The 21,570-nt window shown below is 43.0% G+C and overlaps 1 pseudogene; it reads right to left on the bottom strand.

The window, feature by feature from the left end:
- Nucleotides 1–5,664: 5,664 nt before the first annotated feature.
- On the bottom strand, nt 5,665–11,532 carry LOC118854874 (annotated as a pseudogene).
- Nucleotides 11,533–21,570: the final 10,038 nt, after the last annotated feature.

The following is a 21,570-nucleotide window of genomic DNA, read 5'->3' as shown; positions in this document are numbered from 1 at the left end:
ACATAATATACCATTCACTTAGTTCAGGGGGAAAAGCCAGCATCCTGACAATATAAACAGAGCAAACACACAGCATTATCAACAGACAGGCCTCTAACTGTCTGACCAAAGAATTACATAGTTACCAGAGAGAGAGGCACCAACATCTGGGTTTTCAAAGCGGGGAGGTGGCATAAGGGAGGCCTCCAGTGGCTACCCAGAGTCTCGTCTGGTCAAATCATACAGCACTGTTCCAGTGAGTGAGAGCCCCAAACAAAACTCTAACCTCTGAGTTTATATACCCTGTTCAGGGTCAAAAGGCGTCACAACCATGTGACTCAAACCTATGTGAACTAGGCTTTCTTGTTTCTTAAGCAGGTCAAATCCTCATGATTTAATCAAAGAAACAAAGGCCAGATTCATCAAAGGCACTTGATTACCTCAGTGCTACAAAAGGGAAAACAGGAAAAAAACATCCCACCTTAATTACCATAACACAGTTCCATGAATTTGGTTTTTTAAAATATATTAATAATAATATTTCAACATTGGCTGAAATTATAATTCATTTCCTTTTATATCTTATATATTTTATTTTATGTACTTAAAAACATTATTTTGAGATGAAGTCCATAGATTTCATCAGTGTCAAAGGCTTCTACAACACAGAAAAAGTTAAGAATCTATGGAATAACCAAAGTCCCCTTCTTTGACCATCATCCTCTGATATATGTGGTATTCTCCAAGAAGAATGCAAGCCTCTTGAGGGCAAGAACCGTCTAACTTTTGTATTTGTATTCTTAGTGCCTAGCATGATGCCTGACACACAGCAGGTGCTTAATAAGTGCCTGTTGATCCATTGAAGTCCTACAGAGACTTGGAATGATCATTCTGAATATCCATGACCACTGTCTGACACCATATTCCCTAGAATGCCAGATCATAAGATCATAGGTTTAGGGCTTAGAAAAGAGACTTTGGAAGTGATCTCATCCAGGTCCCCTCCCCAATTCACAGATGAGGAAGCTGAGTCCCTAAGAGTTGAGGTGGCTTGCTCAAGACTGCATAGCTAGTTAGTGGCAGAGCTTGGAAGGGACCCCAGGTCTCTGACTCCTACTCTAGTGGTTCTCCTACCACACCACCCTGAATATAGCTGTAGAAAGTGGGGGCAGTGAGGTGGCTGAGTGGATAGAGTACCAGGCCTGGAATCAGGATAGACCTGAGTTCAAAACCAGTCTCAGACACTTACTGGCTGTGTGACCCTGGGCAAGTCACTTAACCCTGTTTGCCTCAGTTTCCTCATCTGTAAAATAAGTTGGAGAAGGAAATGGCAAACCACTCCAGTATCTCTGCCAAGAAAACACCAAGTGGGGTCACAAAGAGTCAGACATGACTGAACAACAAGAAAACATTTTACAAGTGCCTTACCAAATGTTTTCAGTTATTCCTCTCAAATACACTGAGATATAGGATGGACGAGTATTGTGGAAGAGGCAGGCATGGAGGATATGGAAAGAATACTGGATTTAGCGTTAGCCGCTTAGTACCTGTATAACCTCTGGCAATCTCTTTACTCTCTGGACCAACGTTTCCTAATGTTTAAAACAAGAGAGTTGGCCTAGATGGCCTCTAAATTTATGATCTTATATTTCTTGCTTTAAAGGCAAGGAAACTGAGGCCTGAAGGGGTAAAGTGACCTGTCTAAGGCTCTGACAGTGTCAAGACTAGAACCTAGATCTGACCTCTACTTTCTGATGACCTGCACTGTCACTTTAAGAACTTCATTCTCCAGAGAATAAGAGTGCCCTGGGAGAGCTTGGGTCTCTCAGTTAATGAAATCCCCAATGAAGTCCATCCCCTCCTTACTTTGCTGTTGCCCAGCCCTTCAGATGGAGCCCCTCCAGCTCAGGCCCTGGACACCATCCTGGAGAAACATTCACCCAATGACCCCATCCCTAAGGTTGGCCTTCTATCAGCAACTGAAAGAGAGCTGTTAAACCTCTAGCATTTAAATAGAACATGAATTCCTGACATTTCCATTTTACTGACACCCTCTTCCCAACTTCTTTCCTTCCTTCCTCCCTCCCATCCTCCTGGAATGAGGGCTTTTATGGTATCACTGGTTTGGGGAAGGGGGAGGGGAATTGTATTTTGTTTATTTGTCTTTTCTTTGTTTATTTTCACTTTAGTACAAAATTGGAGCAGACCAGGAGTGGGTGGGGAGAGAGAAGGAAGCTGTGAAATCCAGCTGATAGAGGATGTCATTTTTTACCTCCCTCCTTGGGCTCTTTCTGCTCACTCCATCTGGTATGAAAGCTCTTCGAAGCCAGCAGCCCTGCCAAGCCGGATAGGGAGCAGTTGCCAACAGTACAGCCTCTCCGGCAGACACAGGACAATAGTCTTTTCAAGCCACAAAATGTGGCTCAGTAGTGTACTTTCTCATGGATGCTAGGGATTCTTTCAAAGACATTCTCCTCTCCCAACCACCTCCATCTCTCTATCCCTTCCTTTTTCCCGCTCTATTGCTTTCTCTCCTTTCTCTCCCCCCTCCCTCCTCCTTTCCCTCTCCTCCATCTCTCTCCCTCTTCTCCCTCTTTCTGTCTCTTTCTCTTCCAAACCAGAGGCTTCTTTGCCATTTACAAGGCAGCACCTTGTGCTGAAGGGGTGCTTTAGGCTTATTCAAGCTGTTTGGAAGAAAAAAGAAATGACTTAAAAAATTTAGGGGTAGAGATGAAATAAAAGCTGAATTGGCCCTTGGTGAAATTGGGCGGCAGGTGCATTAATTACCCTTGATTGCGTGTTGGTTTATTACCTCGGTCACTTGTGCCTTATGATCTGCATTAACATCTGCGTTCGGCAGATATCTTTGGTATTTCTCTAAGCAAGATGAATATTGACCAGATGGTGACTTCACGAGGACATAATTCACAGAGTATTTTTTCCTGCCCCCACACAGATCCCTGTAAAGGAATCCTGAATGTCAATGCTGAACAAAGAACAGCAAGGAAAATACAAAACCCCCCAAAAGACTGGGCAGTAAGTTGAAGATTGATGACCTCCTTGGTAGTGCCTGATGGAAGACCAAATGGCAGGCAGGTCCCAGGCTCCAGAACACAGATCTTCCCAACTCAATCCCCTGTCTTTTCAGAGGAAACTAATGTCATTTGTACATCCATTTTGCAAGGCAGGGAGAAGGCTAGTAGGCTAGGTATCCACGAAATATAACTGACCACGCAGAAGACTGGTTCACTCATTCCTATCTCTTTGTTTCTCTCTTTGTCTCTGTCTCTCTATGTCTGTGTGTGTGTGTGTGTGTGTGTGTGTGTGTATGTATGTGTGTATATGTATTTTTTTTACATAGACTTTGTATAGTGGTGGTCCTTGCTAACACTTGTCTGATAACTAAAATTTGATTCTGATGAGGAAGAAAGAAACCTCATTGCTTCAATAGTGCCTCTTAGCACAAGTGCTCTGTGTATTGGGTGCTGGAGACAAATTCCGTACAGCAGTATAAATTCTGTATCTTTAAATTTTTGGATAAAAGTCCTATGTAAACCCACAGTGGCAAGCATCTGGTATCAATAGGATTCAAATTCCCCTTGGCACTTAAAGGCCTCCACAATCTGGCCTCCTGCCCACCTTTCCGGCCTTATTTCACATTAATCCTCCCTCCATCACACCCTCTATGTTCCAGGCAAATTGGACTCCTTATTATTTCTGGATGTGGTCTTGGTCCCCTGTGCCCCTCTGTATTTTCACAGACCATCTATCCCTCATGCCCAGAATGCCATCTTTCCTCCTACAATTGAAATCCTCTTCCTTCAAAACTCAGCTTAGATGTAACCCCTTCCTGATTCCTCTGGTCGATCAGCTTCTCTCTGCTTCAAATTTCCTTAAATCCTTTTGTCTAGACCTCTGTTTTGCTCCTGTAAGATCCTACTTCATGTCATTTCTACCTGTGATGTGAAGGAGATTTCATCTTCGCCATTGGATAATAAACCAACTGAAGGCACCGATGAGGTATTCCCTCTCTGTATCCTCAGCTCCTTTCACAGTATAGTATATGCAGTATGAGCTTAGTAAAGATTTGTTGAATTGAATTAAATCATTATTAAGTGTCTTCCCCTCCCCCCCTTTGGTTAAATATCAAATGTCTGTTTGCTTGAACATTTTCTTTCTCCCTGGGGATTAAAGATCTAATCCATCCTACAAGGTGTTAAACTGTAGGCATTGGACACCTGCCATTGGAATTATAAGCCTGTCTGGAATTTATGAAATCTCTACAAGCTACACAATTGAGTCATCATAAACCACAGAATAAGGACACACAGACAGAAGGTTGCTTTCCTTTGCAATCAGGTTAAAGACAAAAGACAAGTCCAAGAAGAATGCAAACAGCACAGTGTGCACATTTGTCTTTGTACATATTTGACTGTGGATATATAGGATGGCACATGATCATGGAAGCCCTCTCCCCAGACCCCCCCTGAGTAACCTGTTGACATCCAGGGTGGTGATGGAGCCAGCTCCTACTGGCTTAGAAGAACCGATGGTGAAATTTTCAGTGGAAGCATTTTATGTCTCAGAAATCTACAAATGCTACAAATCAGGTTTATGGTTTTGTTGATTGTCTAAACTTAAGGAAGTGATGGAGAACATGTTAAAAATACAAATTAAACTTAAAATTGTATTGCTCATACATTTTTCAGAGAGCAGGGTGTTAAATGTTTACGAGCACACCCCCGAGATTAGCCCATCCTTTAAGATCTAGCTCGTTCACTGCCTCCTCCATGAAGCCTACCTTGATTTCCTCACATGAAAGTGATTTCACCTTCATCTGCTCTCATGGCCTGTTTTGTTCCTTTTTGGCACATATCCCATGATAATTTGTGTAATATTTGTTACACATGACCCAGCACCCCAAATTCTAGGCCTGGGTAGACTGTACTCAATCCTAAAGGCCAAATCATAATTCTAAACCTGATTTTGTTTCCACTCAGAATCTTCTTTGGAAAATTCCAGACTATAGCTTGTGTATAACTCCCCACACATACAGATAAAAGGGTCCCGAGTTTCCACATAGGTTTTCAAGGTAACAACACATACCAAGTACACAGGACAGCCTTAATTTCATCCACAGAAAATACAGAAGACGCATAAAGGACTTATTGTGGCACATAAGAGATAAATGTGATTCTTCTCCCCCTCTAGTGAGTCCCATCATCCCTCCAGGGCCCTCTCCAGTGCACTACACTTGGACCATTGCCTGGTGGTTTGAAGGGAAACCAAGTTAGGTTACTAGTATAAAGCACAAGGAGACGGCCAGCAAAATTCTCTCCAAAAAAGTCATGATGTAGATAGCTCGTGATTCCTTCGTCTTTTTTTTTGTGGGGGTCATCAGTTTTATTCAGTCACACGCAGGTTCTTTCCCTCTCACTCCTCTTCAATCCACTCTAGTTCCATTATCTGCCAGAAGGCATCGCTGTCCTTTGGAACAGAGTATGGGAGTGGGACAGCAGCAGGCAGGCTCTGGCACCATCATTGGGAAGTTTATTATGGGGGCTGTGTCAAAGGTGCCTCCAGAGAAGGGGCCCTGAAGACACCACCCACTCAGCCTTCTTGATCTCCCTCCCAGGAGGGGGAGAGGTGGAAGCCAAGAAATGGAGGAAGTGCCCCCAACAGTGCTCAGGCCTTGGCACAGCTGGCACCATGCCCATACACATTAGCAGAAGTGGCCACATTTGCATAAGAGAGGCTTTTGCCACCATTTCCTGGAGAGATCTCTTCATAGGGGCTGAGTCTGGTGCTGCCTGGGGACGCATATTGTCCATGGCTATAGTAAAGGGGGGTATTTGCTCACGGGATGGTAAGAGTCCTGGGATGGGAAGGTCTCTAGCTGTCCACAGTGTTTCCAGAGGACCTGAGATACCCCAGGGCAGCGAGGGAAAATTGCCAAAGCAAGCAGACTATAGATTATCACCATCAAAGCAATGCCATAGCCAGGCACAGAAGATTCAGGCTTTAGAATTCCCCTCACAGACAATTCTATCTGATGAAGAAAAAGGTTGTATACATAGCTTTTCTTCATATTCTCAGCAAACAGCTTCTGTCCTTCACTGGCTGTGATGCTGCCCATTTGGAAGACCAGGATATGGTCCAGATTGGAGCAGGTAAAAAGTCACAAGTGCCTGGTTTGTGTGTGTCTGCCACAGCAGACCATTAACAGCATTCTTTAATTCTCGGTAGTAGGAAGAGCTGGGATTTTCCAGGGAAGAGTAAAAGTTCTTGTTCAGGATGTGGAAAGAGAGGAAGAACTGGCATTCTCAACAATGACAACAACCGGGAGGTGTGAGGTTCTCCGGCTGATAGTAATGGGTTGTGATACGGAGCTGTGGTTATTGTTGGGGGCAGGCATGGCTATTTGGAGAATGGTTGAAGAAATACTTTTGGGCTTAACGGTGGTTGCTGTAGTGATTCCAGTGCTTCCAGGTAAACTTCTGACAGCCCGCTGGTGCGTCCTACTTTCACCACAGGCACAAATCAAGACCTTCCACCTTATAGCTTAGCTATTCTCCCATACTCTCCCTGGAAAGGAGAAAAGGACCTTGGGTCACTAGATAAGCAAACTCCTCCTTCCTATTGGACAGACCAAATAACTGATGGAAATAGCAGAAAGAGTACTTTTCAGTCTGTTGTGTTGTGTCTCAGCCCCCTGTGCTCCTCTGGTTTTGGGGTCACATGTACAATTTTCTTCTCTTCAAGAAGCTGACACAATGCAGATACTTCCCCTTTTGCCTCTAAAAGCATGGATCCTAGAACTCTCAATCTTGAGAGTGTTAGAAGCAACCTTGAGGCTGATGCTCGTCAGGAACTCCCTCTTCTCTTACCAGAAGGCAAAGACTGAGAAAATTTTCACCCTTGAGCTATAAGCTCCCCTCCCCTGGGGCTGCGTGATAGGAGCAAGCATGCTTCTCTATCACGGCTGGGAGCAGATACCCAGTGTCCACAAACTGTGCAACCTGGAACTCTTAAAATCTTCCACTGTCCCATCTCTTGGGCAGAGGTGGGTTTAGTCAGTGGGTTCACAGATATCACTTCAGATCCTAAAGTCAGATCTCTGACTCATGCCCATCTCTCTGTGGTTCTCTGAACAGGACAAAAAGGCGATCAAGCCTTCGTCTTATGGGCTGAACTCAGAAAACTGACTCCATCTTCCAAGATCACAAGCTCACAATTCATTTCTGGCTGATGAGACTTAAGATGTCTGATCCTTGAAGAGGTATGAATGTCTAAGTCCATACAGAGGCTCTAAACAAAGTCTTCTCACCCTCCAACCTAATCAGCTCCCTGCAGGTCCATTTGCATACAAGTGACACCTTCTCTGCTGGATTGTGAGACACTTTAGGATGGGAGCCCAACCTTCATAAACTTTGTTTCTCCCACGAGCCTGCCAGGTACAGGTACCTGCACATAGCAGGCAGTTATGAAATGTTTGTTAAATGAATAAAATGAAGAAGTCCTGTGGATCACAGGCACCTTTATGTGTACTCAATATTAAGTCAACCAATCTTCACAACTCTATTTTACAGGTGAGGAGACTGAGTCAAACAGAGGTTAAGTGACTTGCCCAGGATCACACAGCTAGTAAGTGACTGAGGCTGGATTTGAACTCTGCTGTTCCTGACTCCAGGCCCAGCTCTCTATCCACTGTGCCATGAAGTTTCTGCCATGTGTTGTTGATGTGTCCTTGGACAAGTCACTATTTCTTTCTCTGCCTTTAGGTAACTCTCAAAACTAAGTTACTGAGGAGGTGCTGACCTGTATTAGCTGAGGAAGTTTACTCACTAGGAGTTCCCATAATGTTGAAATCACAGGTTCCATTAAAAAAAAAAAGGATGTGTATAATGTGGGAAAAGGAGGTGAATTTGCTGTAAAAGTTCAGAGACCACAGGAAGTGTAATTTGGAAATACTGGAATTTTTCAAATAATCTACCATTCCCACAAACATCTTTCTGTGTTTCTTTTGGAAGTTTCCCCTTCAAATAAAGGGTCCTTTTTTTCCAGAATAGAAATAGTCTTGAAGATCATGGCTTTAGGTTTCTCCCACTGGAGAGAAGAAGGTCCATTTCCTAGGTCACACCAAATGGGAAGGGGGGCATCTCACTTCCTCTGTTGGAGGCTGCCCAGGGTGACTCAGCAGCAAACACTATCCAGGATCCTGTGGACTAGGCAGGTCATCTGGGGGCGTGGGGGGATGTCAAGGAAGAGGGCAGAAAAGCACATTACTGAAAGAATAACAAACAGAAAGGGACATCTAGTGACCCGGCAAGACAACATCCTGTTGCTTTGGTGGTTTAAGATGTCAAGTGGTAAAACCTGGCACCAATTGGACAGGATGCCTTCCTTCACTAAAGTTATACCTGAGGGAAAGGTCAGATGAAACTCAGGGGAGGGATGAGCCTTCTGGGGAGGGTGGGAGTCAATAGCAAATCTCTGCTTCCAACTTCACCTTTTCTCGCCTCTTAAAGCCCCCTTCCACTTCAAGGTGAGTCTGACAGCCGAAGGTCTCTGAAGCCACTTTTGGGGCTTGGTTTTTTTTTTTTTGTTTTGTTTTTAGCCCTGTGTGGCTTGAAAGTGAAGGACGACAGAGATAGCCACGAAATATTAGAAAAGAACCTGAGGAAGGGGCCTCGGGACTGGGGGGGGTGGTGTGCCTTAGGGCAAGGCCTGGGTGGGCATTGAATAGGATAAGAAGGCTGATCACTAGCGAGATCATGGAACCATTGCAGTGGTGATGTACATGGCCAGAGGACCTTCTGGAAAATCAAATATTGAATAAGTCAGGTCTTCAATGGCAGTTAACTTTAGGTGGCACAGTGGATCGAGCACTGAGCCTTAACCATGACATCTGAAATCCTTCACAACTCTAAAGTTCTATGACTTTTTCATAGAACATTACAAGTCCCCTTCACCAGCTCTCAAGCCCAACCAAACTGGAGTAATCATTTTTTCCCTAAAAAACACTGGACTCGTTCTTGCCTATAAATGTTCCTGCTCACACTTTTCCCCCTGCCTAGAATGCTCTATCTCATGGTTTGTTTTTTTTTTTCCTTCAAGTTCCTACTCATCTATCAGAAGCATACTTTCTTGAACAGGGTCTAATTTTCTAAGAGTTCCCAAGAATTCCAAAGGTATGTGAATGGGAAGAGGAGTATGAGTTGGGGGAGGGGTGTTTTAAAATTTTTTTCTCCCTCAAATTTCTTTTTTAATTCTAATTTTAACTTTAACATGTTTAATTTTAATTTAATTTTAAAAATAGACACATTTTCCTATGGGGTGGGTGTAGTGGTAAGAGAACAGATATAATTTGTATCCTACCTGGGTCCCTTCCCCAGAATCCTTTTCTTTTTCTGACTCCACCCTTTCTTGGGTTTTTCTGTAGAAGGTATTATAACATCCTCCTGATACCTAGCTTGGGCTACCTTGAATTCATCTCTTTATATGTTACGTGGCCTCTCTTTCAGCTAGCCCACATATCAAAGAGCAGGCACTCAGGTATCATTTGTCCATTATGATGATGACGAGGACCCAGAGCTCGCTGTTCCTTTTTGAGATAACTCCCTCTGTAGTTGCCTCCTTTGAACACACTGACCACTTATGCCCCGGGACAATAGCATAGGAAGAAAATAACTCCAAACCCACATTAGGTGGCCTCTGTTATTGCCTGGAGCAGTTCACAAAGTTAGGTGATCCATGACATTCCAGGCTCAGTGAACAGCAGAAGGTCCGGCGGAGGGAGGCCAACCTTAATCTAATCTGTAGGGACCAAAGACTGGGATAAAAAAAAAAAAATCTCTGTATTATTCATGGTTCCTAAGGACCCTATCACCCTGACTCTATTTTGAGAAGTGACCCTGAGGTTGAATTGTGCTGTAAACAAATGGAGAGTTCAAAGTTCAAGGCGATGACCCTTCCCTTCTCCCAGTCCACTCCCCACTCCAACCAGGCTGAGGCATGATCAATCAACAAGTATTTAGTAAGTGGCCACCACATGCCAGGCACTATGCTAGGCCCAGAGGCTTCTGGAAGATCACTACTTTGTCTAGAGCTCAGATTAGTTCGTAGTCTATCATATCAAAGGATTTAGGACTCGGAAGGACCGTAGAGGCTGTCTTGGACCATGTCTTTATTATTTATAGATGAGAAAATGCACATAGAGAAGTTCAGTGACTTTCTCAGAGACATACAGGCAGTAAGCAATATGACCAGGATTCGAACCCACGTCTTCTGGTTCCAGAATCAGCATTCCTTTTTAGTGAAACAAGTGGTGATTCAGGCTCAGAGGAATGGGGAAGAAATCTGATTACCATCTCCCCCACATCCTAATATCTGTGGCACAGGGAATTGGACCAGCAGTCAAGAAGATCTCAGTTCAAATTTGACGTCAAACACTCAGACTCTAGGTGAGTCATTTAGCATCTTTTTTGCCTCAGTTTTCTCATCTGTAAAAAGTGGATAATAATGGCACCTACCTCCCAGGGCTGTTGTGAGGATAAAATAATATTTGTAAAGCGCTTTATAAACCTTCAAATTCCCTACAAATGCTTATTATTATTAATTATTATTATCTGATCAGAAGCCATATATAAGAAAAGCAGTCAGGGACGAACGTCATGACAATCCATGAAAGTGGTAGTTGGTGACTCTGGACACAGGCTCCCTTCCAACAAGCAGGGATTAGAATGAGACAATATCCAAAGTAAGCCACAAGCAAATTCAATGAAGGTAGGGCCATTCGTTTCCCAAGAACCTTTCCAAGACAAGCAAGACTCAAACAAAACTAGAACAAGTCATGAGATTCCTAGCCAGAAGCTTAATCTTTTCAGTAAAATGTCACGCATCCATGGTATGCAATGCTGCTGAGATGTCTCGTTGCTGCCCAAACCAAACTGAGTAAAAAAATAAAATTCTCCTCCTCCCCAAACAGGTTCTTTTGACCTGATTAGAAACCAGATTAGAATTTTGCAAGATTCCTAATGAGCAGGATTTTCCAGAAACTGAGATGCAATTTCATTCAAAAGTTCAGAACATGATTTTGAACCTCTTCCTATTGTCATGTAAATTTTGTCTGTACTTGATTTCAATCAGCTTTTTAAAAACTGGTGCATTGTAAGTGAATGGAGTGGGGTGTGTGTGGGGTGGAATTGGAGGTTTAAGTGAAGAAAATCATACTAGAGCATTTTAGTAGCTGAACAAGGAAATTATGAGGCTTAGAAAATCAGGGAAGAAATCTCTCTCTCTTATCCTTCTGCCCCTCCCATCTCATGCCAACCCCTCCCACTTCCTGCTGCGCCACCTTCAAGAAGCATAGGCATTGGGGAGAGCCATCAACCAGACCTTTCTCTAGAAAGTCTCTTGCTTTTACATTTTCTCCTCCCTGTGATAATGACGTTACCTTAGATTTGTCCTTGGGAATAGAGAGTAATTCTGTTCTTTCCCAGCATCCTCCTTCAAGGTTTCCAATAGTCTAAAAGAGGCCATTGACAAATCCATACGTGTTCTTGCATTTCAGCTTCACAGCTTCTCTTGGTGGCAAGTAGAGCAAAGTGGCATGCCCGATATATCAGTAGGTGGAGCAGTGCGTAGAGTGCAGGACATGGAGTTAGGAAGATCTGAGCTCTCAGATCCAGCCTTGGACACTTCCTACCTGTGTGACCCTGGGTAAGTCACTTAACCTCTGTCTGCCCATTTCATCGTTTGTGAAATGAGGACAGTAATAACACCTTTGATAACTCCCAGGATTGTTGTGAGGATTGTCAACTCTGGTAGCAAATGACCAAAGAGTCACAGAGCTTTTGCAACCACGGTTAACTCTAAAAATACCAAAGAACACACACAGATTAAAAGCAAAAAGCTTTCTTTATTCCATTGGGAGAGAAAAACTAGACATGTGTGTTGGGGCCTCCTCTACTAGGAGACCCGAGGCAGTGGGGCTAAACCCTGATTTATGTATCTGTGGCTAGATAAAAAATCAAACAGTGGAGTGTAGCAACAGCAATGAGGCCCAACTGCAACAGTAAGGCAAGGTCCATTCATGGCAGGGCTTCATGTCTGGACCTGTTGGTGCTTGTCCGAGCTCTGGGACCACCAGTTCTACGATTTAGTTGCAGCAAAGTTCATCCAGAGGGTGAATGCAAAGGATTGTTGTTATGCCAAGCTTAGAGCACAGCTCGTTTGCTAGGCCTTAGCTCTGGAAAACAGGGTGTCTAAAAAGAAAGAGGTGGTCTTGGATGCTGACGGGATCCAAAGAGATAATTAGAAAACACTTAGCACAACGCCTGGAAGTTAGTAAGTGCTATAGTGTTAGCTTTTACTATTAACTATTATTGGGAGAGTAAAGAGCCCTATTTTGCTTACCACCAAAGCTGTTCTTGAAGTGTGTGTGAGTGTGTGTGTGTGTGTGTGTGTGTGTGTGTGTGTGTGAGTGTGTGTGAGTGTGTGTATGTGTGAAGAAAACTAGTCATTCTCTAACAAGAGATAATTTTTTAACTAAATGAGTGTTTTAGAAAAACAAGGCCTAACAAAAGTGAAATACTTATATCTCTATCCCTCACAATGGGCAAATACATATATATGATGTCTCTGGGATTTGCAAGTGTGAGAGGACATAGGCAGTCTTAATTTCTAGAAAATAAAAACAACCTCCATAAATTATTTTTCCTTAAATTCTTTTTTATTTCTTTCCTTGTCCTTCCTTCCTTTCTTCCCTTCCTCCTTTTCTCCTTTCTTCCTTTCCTCCCTCCTTTCCTTACTTCTCTACTTTTTTTTCCTTATTTCTTTCCTTCTTTTTCTTTATTTCCTTCTTTCTTTCTCTCTTCTCCTTCTCCTCCTCCTCCTTCTTCTTCTCCTCTCTGTCTCTCTCTCTCCCTTTCCTTTTGGCTAGCTCCTAATATCCTAAAGGATGCCTAGATAAATATACTTTTTTCTTCAGTGCAATAACTTGGAGGAAGTAGCTAATGAATGTGCATTATTCCCATTCCAAAAAAATAGCAGTAAGTGCCAATATAAGTAGAGATGTTGTCAAATATCCAGGGTATTACTCCCCTACCCATCACCCCAAGCAGAAAACCACTCCTAGGAATCTGCGAGTGTGTAAGTCCTGTCTCCTGGACAGAGAAATTCACCATTACAAACATATTTAAAGTATTATTCAAACTGGAACCTCTAAAAAGGGCAGATAGAAACTGGACAGCAGAAGATTCTAAGAAGGGATTCTGTCAGATGGTTACTCACATAGGCCTAGCTTCAATACAGCATTAGAAATTTCTGCTCCTGTTTAATAAACAATAAATAAATAAATAAATGACCCCAAAACAGCAAGCTATTCTCTCTAACAGAAAATCCAGTTTGGTCCTAGCTAAGATTCATTTGTTCCCTCACAGGCTCAAAGTACAAAGAGTCATGGTTTGTACCTATCAAAGTTTTTAACAATGACAACAAAAGAAAATCCAGGTGCTGGAGGTACAGGAAAGGCTACCATACTGGGGTTCCAAGTTAAAAGTAAAATTACTAAAGAGAATCCCACTTGACTATGGACCAGGTCCTTGCATGGTTGGACCTGGCTGATTTGGTTGGAGGATACAACAGATATCTTTGTCCTCATTCCTTCCTTTCTTCCCATTTTGCAAACTTCTGCTGTTGGCACTGTGCTGGCTCTGGCTACAGGGAGCTTGTACACAGTGGGCCACCCCAGCAGGTCACTTCTGGTAAGAACTGCAGAATACTTACTCCTTCCAGCTGGGGCTTGGGTAATAATGATCACAAAAACTTGCATTTCTATAGTGTTTATCATGACTTCCTCACAACCCTATGCCATAGGTAATATAAGTATTGTCACCTCCATTTTGTAGAGGAGAAAACTGAGTTTCAGAAAGAAGTTATTTATTCAAGGTCATACAGCTGGTAAGTGTCAGGGTGGGAATTCGAGCCTGGGTCCCCAGATTCTAAGTTCAGCACCGTTTCTCAGCATCCTCTGTTTTATGGTCAGTGTACTTCCCACTTGTGCATTCTCACCCAGGTGGATTCAGGCTAAAAAGAAGCTCAAGGGCAGCTTCAAAGGGGAAAAGGAGACACAAAATGGTAGAGAGAGGAGGAGGAGGAGGAAGAAGAAAGAAGAAGAAGAAAGAAGAGAGATAATCATACCCTATCTGATATTGTACTACACAGGAGCCTAATCAATGAGTTCCATAATTAACTTGATGAGCTTAAAATTTGGTAAGTTTTTGCTAGGGATCTTTGTCTATTCCTACAAGGCAAAGATGTATTCTTTAGAGTCTCCTAAATGATTAGTCTCAGTCTCTAGGGCCACTTCAAGGAACCAAAAATGGCTTCCTTAGGACAGGGTACCTGAGAGCCACATGCTCTCAACCATAAATGTGCCAGCCATGGAGAGAGGAACCAACTGGGAGAGGAGACGAAAAATGGCAGCCCCTTGGCCCAAGGGATGGCAGTAGCTGGGTCAGTGGGAAAGTATTGAGAGTTCTAGGGAGGTGGTGACCTTGCCTCTTGGCCTTAGAGATGGCAGCTGAAAATTGAAAAACTGCATGATCTGAGAAGATCATTTCAGAATTGAACATACACATGACTGTCAAAGTTGGAGGAGCAGTAAAGAACTAAAAGCCGAAGTATAAGGATCCAGGAAACTAGACTTGCACTCCACTACTGCTCTGAGTTATAAAAAGGGTGAGGGTCTCATGAAAAAGAAATTGTCTTTCTAGTATCGCCAAGTGCTTTTCCTTCTAGGGTAGCACCCTAAGACTTCATGACCAGAAACCTCTGGCCAAAGGCCAGAGTCTCCTCATTGGTGACTACCTAGTCAGGACCACCATTTTAGCAGCTTGACTAACTCTCTGGACTTCTCCTCCTCACCAACAGTCTTGCCCCCTTCAGGTAGCCTTCTCCTTGCCTCCCCCCAACACTTTCCAGCAACACTGAGCATGTTCTCTTCCCCCAGTGGAATATAATTTACTCCTTGAGGGTAGGGTCTGTCTGTTTGCTTTAATTTGTATTCTCACCTCTCAACATGGTGTCTGGCAATAGTGAGCCCTTAGTAAATTATCTATCTATCCATCTATCCACCCATCCATCATGAAAGGTGCCTCACCAGAATGCCAGGGTACAGCCTGTATAGCAGGTTCAAGTGAATTTCTCTTACAAAGGGACTCCTAATCATAGAATGATTACATATGAATACAGAGGGTGGGGAGAGGAGTCAGAGCGGGCTGTGCAGTCACTTCTCTTTGAGACTCAGTTTCCTCTTCTATGAAAAGGGGACAATAATAATTCTTTTACCACCTATGTCATAGGTTTAAGAGGAAAGCATAACAAACACTAAAGAAATGCAAGTTATAGTGATCATTATTACCCAGGCCTGGCTGTAGGGAGTGAGTATCCTATGATTCTTACCAGAAGGATTCTTTTCAGTCCCAAATTTGTTTCCTTTCAGAAGAAGAGTTTAAACCAGTGCATCTCTGTAAGAATGGAGCACTTTAGGATCTTGGAGTCACTGAAGAGGGTGGAGAATGAAATAACTTATGGACTTCTGGAAGCCCTTTGGCTTTTTTCTTGGTAATTTCTGTGGACTAGAATAAAGGAATACTCTGTACCTAACACAATGTATTGTTATTGAGGATGTTTTTATGAGATTTGGAGAAAAATTTTACCTACACTTCTAGACATCTAGACGAGCTCTATTCAGATATTTTCCCAAAATAAACTCTGGTAAGGGGTATAATAAGCCAAAGAGAATTATGATATTTTGAGGTAGCTGTGAGAGGTCATCCTCATTTGTATAAACCCATGGCTTGGGGTCTCTGGACCATAGAATACATATATGAATTTTTATTTGGTTGGATTTGTGATTTATTGGTATAGGAATTCTCAATGAAGAAATTCTCCTTACCAATGTAGATTGGCATCCTTTATGCAATTTATAGTTCTTCCAAATCTTTTTCCACTGTGTAGTACTCTCTCTGTCACTGTCTCTATATGTCTCTGTCTCTAGCATATATTTATGCATATATATTCATATCTTATGCTTAAATATTTTCTAACAGCAACTGTCAATTCATGAGTCATTGGGAGGGAAAGGGAAGTAGTTGTTCAATCACTTTTCATTTATGTCTGACCTTGTGTGACCTCATTTGGAGTTTTCTTGGCAAAGATACTGGAGTGGTTTGCCATTTCTGTCTCCAGCTCATTTTACAGATGAGGAAACTGAGGCAAACAGGGTTAAGTGACTTGCCCAGGGTCACCTAGCTAGTAAGTGTCTGAGGCTGGATTTGAACTCAGGAAGATGAATCTTTCTGACTCCAGGCCCTGTGCTCTATCCACTGCGCCACCTAGCTGCCCAGAGGGGAAGTACTTAGACATAATAGAACATAAGACTGAGTCAAAGAACCTAGATTTGAGGCTTGCTTCTTCTACTGACCATGAGCAAATCATTCTAGCCTCACTGGATCTCAGTTTCCTCATTTGTAAATGAGAGTTGGACTCGACCTCTAAGGCCATTTCCACTTCTAAAGCTATAATTGCATGATCTTGAGGTTTATTGACACGTTTTCGATGTTTCTCTGCTTCTCAAAACTGCCGGATCTGTTTCAGTAAACGTATAAACAATAGAAGCAGCTGAAAAAGGAAGTTTTGTCATCTGTCATTAACTGCATTAGACAATGTAGGCTCCTGAAAAGGGGAGGGCCGTCTTCCAATTCTGTACCCATCCATCTTGATTTTCCCAAATACGGGAGAAAGCAGATTTAATCTTTTGTTCACATTCACTGTGAAAGTCAAGGTACTCCCACAAGATTCAAAGTTCTCGCTGTTTAAGCCACCCGATCTTACGCTATTTCCAGGCCTGGGCACACACTCTCCTAGAAAAGGTCCATTTTTCAAAGAGTAGGTGGATGTCTGACTCCCCAGCACTGGATTTATTCTCAGAGCCTCCTACCAAATGATCCTTTCAATAATAGGACCTTGGTGCCCCCTTCTGAAAGGCAGTAACTAATGAACTGTCCTAATGCATCCCAGCGTTCAGCAAACATAATCCCTTTTGAGTAAATGCAAGTGCTTTGGTTTTATGAAGGGCAAAACAATTCCTTTGGAAAAAGCACAATGAGGCTAAAAGCCAGAGCATCCCATCCATTACCCACCCCTGCCCTGCCTGAGCTAATTAGGGGGTGGTGAGCTATAGTCCTGGCTTTTTGATGATCTATAGCATGTGGGTGATTCATTCCTTTGGAAAGATTGTTGATCTTAAGTGGATAAAAGTTCCCTTCCACTTATGAGGACAACCCTTTTCTCTGCTTCCTCAAGGTGATCAGTTATTTCTGGGAAGGTCCATGGTAATCAGGAAGAGAAGAAAGTGTGATGTCTTTGGAGTAAAAGAGACCTAGACTCCACCATTTTTGACCTATATGATCTGGATCAAACCAGTCCTTCTCTTGGGGTCTTCTTTGACATAGGCAGCAAATTGGTTTATTCTTGTTGGGTATCGGTGTTATTATTATTTAATTGTGTCCAATCCTTTATGACCCCATTTGAGGTTTTCTTGGCAAAGATACTGGAGTGGTTTGCCATTTCCTTCTCCAGCTCATTTGATAGATGAGGAAACTGAGGCAAACAGGGTTAAGTGACTTGTCCAGGGTTACATAGTAAGTACCTGAGGTCAGATTTGAACTCAGGTCTTCCTGACTCCAGGCCCAGAGCTCTATCCATTGAGCCACCTAGCTACCCTATTTACTGATGTTAGCAACATATGATACTCATTTCCCACCTCTATGCCTTCCTATCTCGTTTCCACCTCCTTGGAATCCCTGGCTCCCATAGCCCACTTCCTAGAAGAAATCTTTCCTGATTCTTCCAGTTATTAATGCTTTCCTCCCCAAGTACCTCTGATTACTTTATATAGCTTGTCTTTACTTACCTGTATACATACACCAGGGGGCCACAAAGTCAAAATTTTCAAATAAAACATTTAGAGAACTTGCTCTGCCTTGTTGCTACTGATGCTGTTTCTCGATATCAAAAGCCCTGGGAATCTAGCCCTGGTTGAGCACAGAAGGCAAAAGAACTTATTGCACATCCTCGTGGCCTCCAGAATTAACGGTGGATTAAAAGCATTATCCTTACCCATAGAAGTAACAATGGTATTGGTCATCGTCTCTCGGGGCTTCTCCCAATCCTCAGGCTTTTTTAGGGATTGTGGGCCTTACAGTGGCCCTCTCTAGACATAAAACAGGAAAGGGAGGTGGGGAGGGCTATGATTTGCTGGCCATGGATGATGGTAACTTATAGTTACAATTCTTCAAAGCTCTTTTTCATCTACTATATAATTTTCTTCTGGAAATAATCCTGTGTATTTAACAAAGTGGTGGTCCCGTTTTACAGATGAGGAAGGTGAGGACCAGAAGGGTTAAGCAACCTGCCCAACATCACAAATTTAAAGTTGAGACATAGCTCACGGCTCCTGGCTCTCTGGCCAGGCTTTTCCTCCTGGAGTACATGGTGCCTCTACTTTTTGCTCAAAGAATTCTCATTTAATTCTCAAATTCTCTCTCACATCTCTCAAAGAATTCTGATTGAAATAAAAGCAGCCTTTGTATCTTATCACATACTCAGGGGCATGACTTTAAAAAGGAGGGAGGAGCAGGTAGAGGAGGAAAGATGTTGAAAAAGTGATAGATGCTGTTTTGCATGTAGTCTAGAAGCAGAAGGAAAGAATTCTGGATGTAGAGGCAGGACTCTAGAGCCCTAGGTTTGAATCTTGGCTCTAACACTTTTCATATGTGGGCAAAATCATTTTAACTTCTTTCAGCCTCAGTTTCCTCACCTGAAAAATGAAGACAAAAATACTCGTACCTTACAGGGATGTTTTCAGAAAAGCACTTTGTAATTTTTGCATAAATGTGAATTATTGTTGTTGGTTTCAGGCTAGCAAATTACCTTTGTGAGTGTAGCCAGAATGGCCTTTGTTTTCTTTGAATGACTCAGCTTACCTCATTGAGCCTCTGGACACTGTGGCTTGCTCTTCCGGGGCAGGAAGCCCAAAGAGCATTCCAGGAAGCAGACAACTTCCTGTGTGATGAGTCATGGGGCTGGCTGAGGGGAGGTGTTGATGGCTACGCTAGGGGGAGGGGCCAAGTAAAGAACCAATCGGCCCTGGTCGTTCAGGCGGTGCTTGATGATGTCAAAAACTCTATAAGAGGGGAGAGGACAGCTTGAAGATCCTCTCTTCCTTTTCCGGTTGGAGCCAGAGACAGTTACAGCGACAGTTACAGCGACAGTTACAGCGACAGTTACAGCTACAGTTACAGACACAGCCACAGCTGAAGCAGGAGCTGCCAGTAGCAGAGCTGACCTACGGGAGGAAGCTGAACAAAGACTTCAGTCCAGTGGGTAATCTTATTACCATAGAGGGGGAAACATGATTTTGCTTTACGCAATCATGCTTCTCTGTAGCCTCCTGGTTACTCTTTCAAGGCGTACTTATTGGGCCTGGAAGCTTTTGATCAATATATCAAAATGGGGTTGCTGGTTCATGGGTTGGTTACTGTGGAGCCTAAATAAATGTTTTGATTCTTCTGCCTTCTACTTTGAGAGTTTCTTATATCCGGCAGTTCTGAACGTTTCAGACATGTTTATGATCCTCTTCGAGATTATAAACTCTGCCCTCCTAATACATTTGGCGACCAGGATGGGATCGCTAGGTATAAGATCTCTATTTAGAAGCAGAACAATTCCAGAGGAAGAGATGAATATCCCAGGATGGGAGGATCCATTTTATTCCTCCCTAGCAAAAGAATTGGCTAAAAAAGCTGGACCCTGTGAAAACTGGGAACCAAGGCTACGGAGAGGAGATCCTAGGGATTTGGAAAAGTGTTTACGAGAAGTTGGGATTCAGTCAGGGGCATCACTATCTAGGCAAAGCTGGATAGTGTTATCAGCCTACCGGCTAGTATACGAAAGATTGAGATTAAGTGAAAGACATGGGGGCACTCCTACCCCACAGGAAGAAGGGGAATCTCAGATAGCAGGAGACCAAACTGACTCAAATGAGAACTTTTCTATTAATGTGGCTAAGAGCAACAGGAGACCAAAAAAGCCCAGAGTGCATTTCAACCGAGCCCAGAAAGAGCCTGACTGCCTGCTTCGTCCTAGCCATGGTGGCAGAGGAAGTGAGTGGGGAGAGAATGAGACAATGTTAGGGGCTGAGGCACAAAACACTACTGGGGTTCAGGATGTGCCTCACACAGAGAATAGGAGATGGTTAAATGATCAGACAAGGGCTCGACCCATACAAAGGAGGAAGACAGAAACCCGAGGTGAAGATTCAGTTACAAGGGAAATTCAGGAAGATTTCTCACCGCAAGAGGTCACAGATATTTTGAGTAGATTCAGCCAAAGAATAGGAGAACCATTGATATCTTGGATGGTAAGACTCAGTGATCAAGGGGCCAGTGGAATATCAGTAGATAGGACAGACTGCATGAGATTCATAGGTATCAGCCATGATCCTCTAGTTCAACAAGCTTTTAGGGAACATCATCAGCAAGGAGATGGTGATAGCAGGACTACTCTGTTGGCATTAGCCGCTGTGGGATGCAATAAGAGATATGCTACTGATTCTATGTGGCCCACTGAGCACAGACCCTGGTATTCACTTAGAGATTGTATCATGAGACTAAAGGAGGAGGTAATGAAGACTGCCATTATGATAGGAACTGCAGACAAATATTACAATGATCCAATGGAACTGCCTCATAGGAATTTAATAATTAGGACAGCTCCCCCTGCTTATAAACAACTAATTTTGAATTTATTACTTGGAGAAGTAGGGAGCCGTCTTACAACAGTGATAAATAAGATTTTACAGTTACATGACTTAGGTGACTGGGGAAGGGATAGATCTCCTCGAGAGAGAAGGGTGAATAACCAGCAAACTTGGCGCCAAAGGAGAGTAACAAGGAAAGAAATGTTTACTGCTTTATTGAGAGCAGGGGTAGGTTTTGAAATGATAGATGGAATTCCAACCAATGAATTATACAGAATGTATAGAGGACTTGATAACACGAGAAATAGGGAAATAAGAACTGCTCCTGCAAGCCCACAAGCCACTCAGACTGAAGGTGACCTTGTGTGATTAACGGATGAAAACTTGTACATTTGGGGAAAGGCTGGGAGGACAATCTTAGTCTCTATCTAGGGTGGGATCCTCTTGGCTTCCTCATTATGTTCCTTTTGAAAAGAAACATTTCCCACCTGAGTTTGGCTCTGATGTTGGATCTTTGCATAACTGAAATCTCAACCAAACTTGAGATGATTTTATTTGAAGAATTATAGTCCATACTTGTCTATTCTTTTTGTCCTTTGTTTTGGCTAACCTTGTTGCTAGTTTTGTTTCCTTCAGGCTTAAGCACCCTGCACTTTCCGGTGACTGCCTAAGCATGTAGCATTCTTGGAATTCCTGCCAGCTTGTTAAAGAAATGACCTCTGGAATGGGACTTTTTGGGGGCAGGGCCATCTCTACATCCAATT

Source organism: Trichosurus vulpecula, chromosome 6 (assembly GCF_011100635.1).
Source record: "Trichosurus vulpecula isolate mTriVul1 chromosome 6, mTriVul1.pri, whole genome shotgun sequence".
Classification (NCBI taxonomy): domain Eukaryota; kingdom Metazoa; phylum Chordata; class Mammalia; order Diprotodontia; family Phalangeridae; genus Trichosurus; species Trichosurus vulpecula.
The sequence above is the reverse complement of the archived record's forward strand: the minus strand, read 5'-3'. Positions and strand labels throughout refer to the sequence as shown.